Raw genomic sequence first — 9,986 nt, 5'->3', positions numbered from 1 at the left:
AGTTGATTTAGTACAATTAGATTCAGATAGAGTTTTTAATAGTAGTATGATACCTGACTTAGCTTAGTGACTTGTAATTGTTATCTCATAGTAGTGTAGTTTATCTAGTTTTTCTTAATCTGCTTTTGACTTTAGTCTTTACTAATGTAATCAGTTTGGTGATGTATTCAGTTTTACTAATTTGTTTTAACTAACTTTGTTTGTTGATTCAATCAATTTATTAACTTACTAACCTTACTAAATTTTTTCTATACCTGTTCAGTCGGTAACTCTACTAATCTGTAATAACTATTTTTGCTAACCTAGTCAGTTTTACTAACTGGTTTTACTAATATCAGTTCACTAACAGTTTTATTCTACTAACTTTTTCACTAATTAGCTAAGTAGTTCTGACTTAGTCTCTTATTTTGCAAGTTTAACTACTAGTTCCTTTTCTCTATTCTAATTGGAGTCATTCTATCACAATGCTTGTTATAATTTGATGTTGTAGACACTGCTATACTTATTCTATCACAAATGCATATGACAAAGAAAGTGCCTCGACAATGGCTGGTGGCAGACCTTGGGCTGAAATTTAGGAAAAAGTCCTTAAAATGGATCATGAAAAGTTGTGACTCGATATGCTTCACATGTTCAGTTCCTATTTTCAGCTTTGCCTCTTTTAATAACACTCAAAATAGATTTCTTATTTTTCAAGGGTGAACAATAGCAAATGTCTTTTATCTCAGCCAAAACAAGGCCTAAACATTCAAGGAAGAATACTCAAAACTGCACCAGAGGAGATAGAGAAGTGAAACAGATATGAAGTTGCTTCAATGGCTTTCTACTAATAGAAAGTGAATAAATCCTCGAGGCATCAGAAATGAAGGACCAAGATAATGTATTCAGTGAATGGAGAGAGCAAAGATACACAAAAGAGTGTAACAAATAATATGACAGTAACATGAATGGAATCATACCAACTTTGATTAAATTAAGGTTTGAAGGACAACTTCAATAATAGATTCTTTTACACCTATGTAGTCCTCCAAAACTGATTCATGTACATGGCTTATGGTCCTAAATTTTAACCTTGAATTATCTACTATTTTGATATTTCTGAGTGAAACAAGCAGTGAACAGTTGGCAAACCATTAATGTCCCTTAAAGAGGTTTTGAATCTTGGTTCATATTAGAAGGTAATTGAACTATTACAGTTTTACCTCCACCCCTTGTGACATAGAGCAAAAGCTCTACTCTATCTCTAAAACCTTTCGAGATTGGAATCAAAGAGAAAACAAAATAAAGGGGAAAAAGAAAGAGTGAATTTTGAATGATGGGTGCAGAACATTGGCTACAGTTAAAAAATGGGGGAAGAAGATAATAAAGTAAGGACGAAATGAGGTTTACTAACTGGCAGAATTTGTTCCATTAGAATCTTATAATGTGTTCTGTTTTTTATTTTTTTTTCAAGTTGCACAGTTCATGTGATCCAGCATCAAATGTTCATGCAGATTTCATGCTTTACTAGTTTCCTTATAGCTTACCAGCATCAATTATCATCAACACTAAACTTGTTTAATTTGGTGTGTTTAGTGTCTCACCAATAGCATTATTATTTCCTTATAAAACACAAATTGTGATCAGAATGACATTATCATTAAGAATCTTTTACATGTGAAGTAGGCTTCTTCTATATTGATCACTGTTTATCTCAGACCAGTTTTTGCATTTGACATCTGAGTTTTGGTGAATTCAAACTGTTGAAACAATTATGTATGATGAACTTTGACGAACATGAACACTATGATGATGGTCATGATTGATAATTATGTCCAAACTGCTATGTTCTAAATATTTCTCGGCAAAGTAATTGTCTTCATGGTTGGATGTGTTTGCCTTAAAAGTTAGACCACTTTAGCTTCTGCCATTTTAGTATCTGGTGTATAATATATGAAAATAGAATGTATAGGTTGCAAAACTCTGTTTTATAATGTCAATTGGTCACCAAGTTGATTGATTTTTAAAATAACTATGCTGAAAGTGATACTTATAAATTTTCTAGAAAAAGGTTTCCAGACCACTAATCTATTGAATAACACATTAATCTATTTTAAACCCTAAGGAAATTTTTTCCAGAAAGATAACATCTAAAACTCTAAAGTGAGCACCTATCATCCAAAGCAACATAAATTCAATGTTCTATAAAGTGCTTCTGTCAAGTGCATGTTGGTAGGTAAATAGTTGGCAAACCAGAATTAAAAATAAAAATTTATAAACTCTTTGATCTTGGACTGAAAAACTTGCAGTTTAAAAATTTGCATCTAAAGATTGACAAATTTCAGAGGTGTAGTAGGAAGTCATGGAGAAGTTAGCCCAAACAGAGCCAAAGAGATATCAACATCCTTATGAATTAAGTCTAAGCTTAAGAACCTTATTGGTTAGTAAGTTAAAGAAAACACAAAGTGTACCTTAAAACGCTCAAAGAAAACATCTTTGCGAGTTTGAGGGATCTGTCCCCATGTCAACCATGGCTCATTAAACTGTCATTTAATGGTGGCTGTGATTGCTTTGGATGTTGTTTTTGTTGGATAAAACCTATACCAAAATATAAGTCAAATATTAGAATAATTTATCATACAATTACCAACATAAAATTCATTTTTCGTTCCCCTCCTCCAACAGGTGTAATTATTGGACGATTGCTGGAAACATCTTCAAAATTGGCCGTTGAACTTGAATGTCAGACTCCATCCCCTGTAGGAGGTGTTGGTGCAATATTTGTGGGAGTTGTTGGGTTAGAACCAACATGGGGGGAGGGTGATCTCCATTGATCATTGCGAACTTGTTGTGGACTAGGTGTGAAGGCAGGAACTTCCAATTAAGGTGGAATAGATGGTGGAGTAGTTGTTAAACCATGAACTTGCAATGGTGGTGGAACAGATGTAGCAGTGGAGGTAGAATTAGGTGTAGATTGTTGACTACATGATGCATTTACATTATTAAAATGGGACATTAACTTTATCTGATAAGGTTTCTTCTTCCCGCTATCCTTATTTGAGTTTCCTGAAGGTGGAATAGGAGGGTCACAACCACCTGTTGCCATATTCTTGAACATAAAAACAAAATTGTTACGTCAATATATTTTTAGAATTGAATGGAAAGGACAAGCAAGAGAACAAGATGATGATGATGTTTTTGTTTGCCATTACTACACAATGAAGCATAAAATAAGAATGAGCTATTCATCCACACAAAACCATTGCAGAATAAATTCTAATAAGCAATTTAAGTAGTCAAATACAAAGGGTGTCGAAATAACATGTAAAGTGTAATTACATAAATGATCACCCATGGGTACAACAAGACATCCTAACTCTATTCACTGCTAGACGTGTAAAATGAATCTTCATCGTCATCTTCACTTTGTCCCTCTCACTGCATTCTTCTTCCGATTCACTTGTTTCTTCATCCATATACCCTTCAACTGATGGTACATTGTTGGGGTCCACTTCTTGAAGACCGGCTTCTATATCTTGCAATCGGATAAGTTCTTCAACTTCAATGATGTCATTAACATGTGACATTTCCTCCACTTGGTATGGCACCTTGGCTTCTACCTCATTAGAATCTATACAACCTCTAGGTTTCGTCTTTATTGCAACACACCAACCCCGTTTGTCCATGCGTGATACAGGATATGGTACATAATACACTTGTTCTACATTATGTGCAATTATAAAAGGATCAAACAAGACATATCTTTTTTCCATTCGAATATCCACAATGCCATACTTTGAATCCACTCTTGTCCCTGTTCTTAATGGATCAAACCAATCACAATAAAATAATACAATCTTCTTTTCAATGGTTGAGGTATTGTACTCAACCCATTTATGTGCTTAATGACACCATAGAAATCATCTTCACCCCCTTCTGTAAGACCTTTAACACGAACCCCACTATTTATAGTCTTCTTGCCCTGGCTCCATGCATGGGTATGAAATTTATATTAATTCACAAAGTAGGTATGCCATTCCTTTACACATCTTAAAGGAGCAAGTGATAAATCTCTAAGATGTTGGCTCCTCACACTTAAAGGCTCGTCATGAACCTACAACCATAAAGTATTTGAAAATCTTGAATTAAATAATTAACGAAGAAATGAATCTCTAAGAATGGTTCAAAGTCGTACTTTTTGCCTGAACCATTGATGAGTCGATATTTTATTGATTTCACTTAGTTTATTGTGCTAGAATTAATCAGGGAATTATGCTTAATTGTCTGGTATTTTCCCGTTTCTGTTAATAGTGCTTAATTTGACCGAAAATTCTAATTTTAATTAATTTGAATTTTTTGAGCTAATTATTTGCAGGGAAAATTTTAGAGATATATTTTGGAGCATTAGGATGGAGACAAAATAAATCAGGACTCTTCCATAAGCGTTTTAGAATTAGTTGTATTTTAGTTTAGTAGTTTAGAATTTTTAGACAAACTTTGACATTGTGGGCCAATTTTTGGTATTTGTTGTTGAGCCCAATAGTAAAAAATAGTCACATGGCACCCTAGGGTTGGGTGGACCCCACCCTAATTTTTAGGACACTTGGCCCTAGGGATTAGAATTCCCTGGCAGCCGTCACATTGTTTGGTAGATCACTCTCTCGGCTGCAACAAAGTTTTTTTATAAAAAGGAGAATGATGTTGAAGGTGATGGGCATTGGTTAAAAGAGGAGCTGTCACGTCTGGGTGCATTTGGAGCTGATCCCTTTTCTTTTATTTGCTAGCAATGTCACGGTTAAGGTTGAAATTCATTTTTTATATTTAAGGAACACGACTTTGGAGTTTTTATTTTATATTTTGGTTGAAATCCTATATCACAATGTCATTTCTTTTTCTTTAGCTCTTGAAGTTTATCAGGTGCAACGGTGACAAGTTATTGGGAAGCGAATTCATTTTGGCTTTTAGATATTAGAAATAGCTTAATTCATTAGGATGCAGCATTTTTTTTTAATTGGGGAAAGCATGGTTTCACGGTTTAGGAATGGTCACATTTTCTTTAAGGTTTGTTTCCACTTGAATGCAATGTGTTGTGCTTTTTGATTAGCAATTTCACTTTCCATATTACTTGGCTAATGTAGTTTCATCTAGGAATTCCACATGTGTTTGTTCGGTTTTCTTTTATTTATTTAGATAAACTTTATGTCTTTTTATTTTCTTTTATTTTAAATTAGTTTGAAATTTAGGTTGAGTTGTTTTTAATTTCTTTAATTTAGTTTTGTATTGAATTTAATTTAATTGTGTTTAGATATTTGTTTAGTCTAGTATTTGGTTTAGCATTTTCACTCTCTGGACTCGATTTTAAAAAAATTACTGCAACCACACCAGAGGTCCAAATGCTACGTTTTATATATCACATGAAAGATAATTAAGTCTACTTTCCAGGAAAAAAAACCTTATCTCATTTAGAGCTCCGTAGAAAACGTTATGGGTAAATCATTGAGCAAAGGTCAGAGTTGTCCAGTTCCAGCGTGAATTTTCGTAATTACTGTAGCAGTTTCGTTTTTACTGTTTTAATTTCATTTTCATGCATGGTGAAACCTTTTCAACCCCCCCCCCCCCCACTGTGTTAGACCTGATTCTGAACCGCAGTTGGTCCTTGTGAGACGACCTAGGANCCACTGTGTTAGACCTGATTCTGAACCGCAGTTGGTCCTTGTGAGACGACCTAGGAGTCATTCCTAGCTATACTGCATTTCTTATTATGCAATCAAATTTGATTGGGCGGCGACACCCATCAACCATAATGGGAAATTCGCATGTATGTATGCCGAACTGTTTGACTCAGAAAGTTGATAGGTATGTAAGAATGAGCTGTTCATAGGTACGACAATATTCGGTCAATTTCAATTTAGCAGATAACAACAACAACCTGAGAAAAGCAATTTATTTGGAGCCTTACTCTAGATAAGGTTGAACTTCATTGCAATTGATCAAGACATGAACATGAGCTGATCTCAATTCTTCGTCACTTAGCCAATGAGTTAATTCCCTCCCGGAATGACGACCAACTTGGTCAAACACTGATAATGTTATCCTTTCAATTTCAATGTCTACTTCATTTCTATTTCTTTGTGGTGTTAACATAAAGTTCTTGAAGTAGTGGGAACATAAATGAGTTGTTTCTTTGTGCAAATATGATGCGCAAATAGATCCTTCAACCCTAGCTTTATTCTTAATTGAACGTTAAGCATATCCCATGAACCTATACAATTTCAAAAGTTGTATGTTAGGATCATGAAATATGTAAAATAAAATTCAACAACACAAGTTATTGTCACCTTGCAAATGGGTACATCCACCTATATTGGACTAGTCCACCAAGTCTTGCCTCATATGGAAGATGTATAGGGAGATGTTCTATAGAATCAAAGAATGAGGGGGGAATATTCTCTCCAACTTGCAAAGAATGAATGGAATGTTTTCTTCCATCTTCCGAAGGTCGACCTCATTCAATGTTGTACAACATAAGTCTCTGAAGAAATGACTTACTTCTATAATGGGATTGAGAACATGAGTCGGTAAAGAACTAAACGCTATAGGAAGTAAGCATTCCATAAAGACATGGAAGTCGTTTTTCATCCCAATGACCTTTCCCCTATTCACATCAACACACCTTGACAAGTTAGAAGAATATCCATCAGGCATCCTAAGATCTTTTAACCAATGACAGGTCTGTTTTGATTGGTCTACTGAAAGTGTATAATTAGCTTTTGGCTTGTACATCTTTCCATTACTATGAGATTTGAGCTCCAAGTCTTTTCGTCTACAATACAAACCTAAATCCATTCGGGCCTTTTCATTGTCTTTTGACTTCCCACTAACATTCATCACGGTATTAAAAATGTTGTCAAAGAAATTCTTCTCAATAGGCATGAAATCAAGGTTATGCCTTAACAAATTATCCTTCCAATATGGTAGATCCCAAAAGATGGTCTTTTTCGTCCAATTATGCCACTCACCATATCCATCTATTCTTGGTGGGCCATTTTCCGTTACTTTAGGATAACCATTAACTCTATTCCAAACTTTTGTTCCCGTCAAATAAGGTGGCGCTTCTTCCATGTCCACTTCCCCCTTTTTGAAAGCATTCCTATTTCTCCTAAAGGGATGTTCATTTCGTAAAAACCTCCGATGGGAGTCAAACCACGAATTTTTTCGCCCATGGTATAATCTAAAAGCCTTTGAATGCTCCATCCAATATGGACAAGCCAATTTACCATGGGTGCTCCATCCAGACAACATACCATAAGCAGGAAAATCATTAATTGTCCACATTAGCATCGCCCTCATGATAAAGTTTTGTCGCCTTGAAATATCATATGTTAGGACACCACTCCATAACTTTTTCAAGTCATCTATCAAGGGCTTTAGGTATACATCAATGCCTACCTTTGGATTGCATGGCCCCGGAATGACACAAGTCAAAAACATGTACGGTTTAGACATGCACATATTTGGAGGAAGATTGTACGGTGTCACAATTACTGGCCAACATGAATATGGTATATTTGATGCCTGCACATATAGATTAAAACCATCGGAGCATAAACCAAGTCGAACATTGCGTGGCTCAATGGCAAAATCAGGATGTACTCTATCAAAGTGCTTCCACGCCTCTCCATCGCATGGATGACGCAAAACCCCATTTGATGACCTGTTGTGGTGGTGCCATGTCACTTTTGCTGCTGTTTCTTTTGAGGCATACATTCTTTGGAGTCTTGGAATTATTTGCAAATAGAACATGGATTTAACAGGTACTTGTTTTTTAGAACATGCCCTTGTCTTGTGTTGTTGATACCTTGGCTTCCTACAAAATTTGCATTCAAGCAATGCTTCATCATTCTTTCCATAATCATTATCATAGAATAGCATGCAACCATCCACGCAACAATCAATCCTCTGCGACTGTAATCCCAGCTTCGACACTATCTTTTTTGCATCGTAGTAAGTTTTCGGTAAACCAGATTTGATGGGTGTTGCATCCAGAACCATATTTGCAATGAAATCTAAGCATTGGTTAGGAATATTCCAATTCGACTTGCAAGCTAAAAGCCTCACACACATTGATAATGTGGAATNTGATGCTCCTTCATACAAAGGCGTATTTGCCTCCAACAAAAGGTTATAAAACCTTTGAGTTTCTTCATTTGGAGCCTCTTCCATGTTAGAAGAATTTGATGCTTAGAAGGGTTGTCTTTGCATAAGAGCATCATGCACCATGTCTTTCATCGTCATAACTTGTTCATTTGGTTCACCTTCTGTCTCCATACCCCTCGAAGTGACATCATTAACTAAACCAGTTTCTGGCATGGTTTCCTCATGATCCTCCCAAATGAAATAATTAGGCTTGAAACCGTTTTTGTAGAGGTGAACCTTGACAACTCTTTCATTAAGAATCTTTGTACAATCACATTTTAAACATGGACATCGAAGCCCCCTATCTCTTCGATAACGTTCTTGTTCACAAGCTTTAATTATGAACTCTTCAACACCCAATACGAATGACTCCTTCAAAGCACCTCTTCCTCTATAACACCTATCGTACATCCATGAACGATTTGGTGGAGCATCATCCATGTTCTGTATACATACCAATTAATGACAAATTAGCCAGTACTTCATAAAAGGCTAAATTTATTATGTGTTACAACTTTTCCTTCAGGGAAAAGTAATAAGAAAGTACAACACTAAACAATCGATAATTGAATTTCCATCACTTAGTCATGTTTGTTAATCTAAGTAAGGGTAAAAGCATGTGAAACTAACACCAATTTGGTGCATGTGCATAGTACTTGACNNGTGAGACATGAAGCATTAATTATGGTGAGGTTGTGCCTAAGGAAGCACCTAATTATGCTACATAATAGTGAAAGGAAGATGGGTTGTTTCATGAACAGAAAAGAAACACAAAGTTGGAACATGGTGGGAATGTTGGAGCGTATGTCCAGAATTAGGTACAATGATTGAAAGGAATGAAAGTTTTTAGCTGCAGGCAGTCATTATATGGAGAAAAGGAGAGTCAAGTTCGGCCTTAGGTAGTAATGAGTAAGGATTCCAAAGCAACCAGTGCAAGCAGCTTGCAGCACTTATTCTGATTTGTAAGACATTTTGAATGGAACGAGAATGCATTTCTCAGAGAATCCCTAATGGTTTGACCATCTAACTCATATTTAAGTAAGGGAAGAACCAAATCAAACTAACACCAACTTGGTGCATGTGCATTTATTAAGAGCAATAATATACAATATATTTATATATCTTAAACATCTCTGATCAGTTCTTGCAATGTATAAGACTAGTTGAGGCACTCAAATTTTCCTCCCAAAGTTCGTACAATATGTACACATCCATAACAAATGAAAATGTAGACTCAGTTACCAAAAGTAAACATAAAAAAGACAAGCACACAAACAAGTGGGTGGGAATTCTTTCAAATGAACAGAAAATACATTCAAACTTAAGAGCCATTGCAGCTGATGATTAATTTGAATCTGTTCATAACAGCATGCATTACAGCTGATGATTATTTGACCCATAATAAAGTAATAATGAGCTTAAATGATGACCCATAAACAAATGAAAATTTTAAAGCAGAAGGAAAAGTAATAAGGACCTTCAAGCATAAACAAATTAAAACTTAATTAAAGAAGAAAAAGTGTACCAATTTCTGTCTCAAAAGTGGATGTAAAGATTGTCAAAGTGCTTGAGCAGAAGCTCCAATCCTAGAAGACTGTACTTGAGCTAGAGCCTCTCTCAAAGAATATGACTGAGTAGGGGAGCTTAATTTGGAATTAACTCTCTACCATAAATACCCGTTATCAAGTTAATGTGAAAATATACATACCATAGAGAAAAAAAAATACACTATAAATGCTCGCAAGTTATCTATAAATGCTATAAGAATGAATTGTCTAATGACTGGTTAGAGATTTTTTAATATTAGAAGA

The sequence above is a fragment of the Vigna radiata genome, unplaced genomic scaffold (genome assembly GCF_000741045.1).
Source record: "Vigna radiata var. radiata cultivar VC1973A unplaced genomic scaffold, Vradiata_ver6 scaffold_422, whole genome shotgun sequence".
NCBI classification, from domain to species: Eukaryota; Viridiplantae; Streptophyta; class Magnoliopsida; order Fabales; family Fabaceae; genus Vigna; species Vigna radiata.
This window is presented reverse-complemented; position numbering follows the sequence as displayed.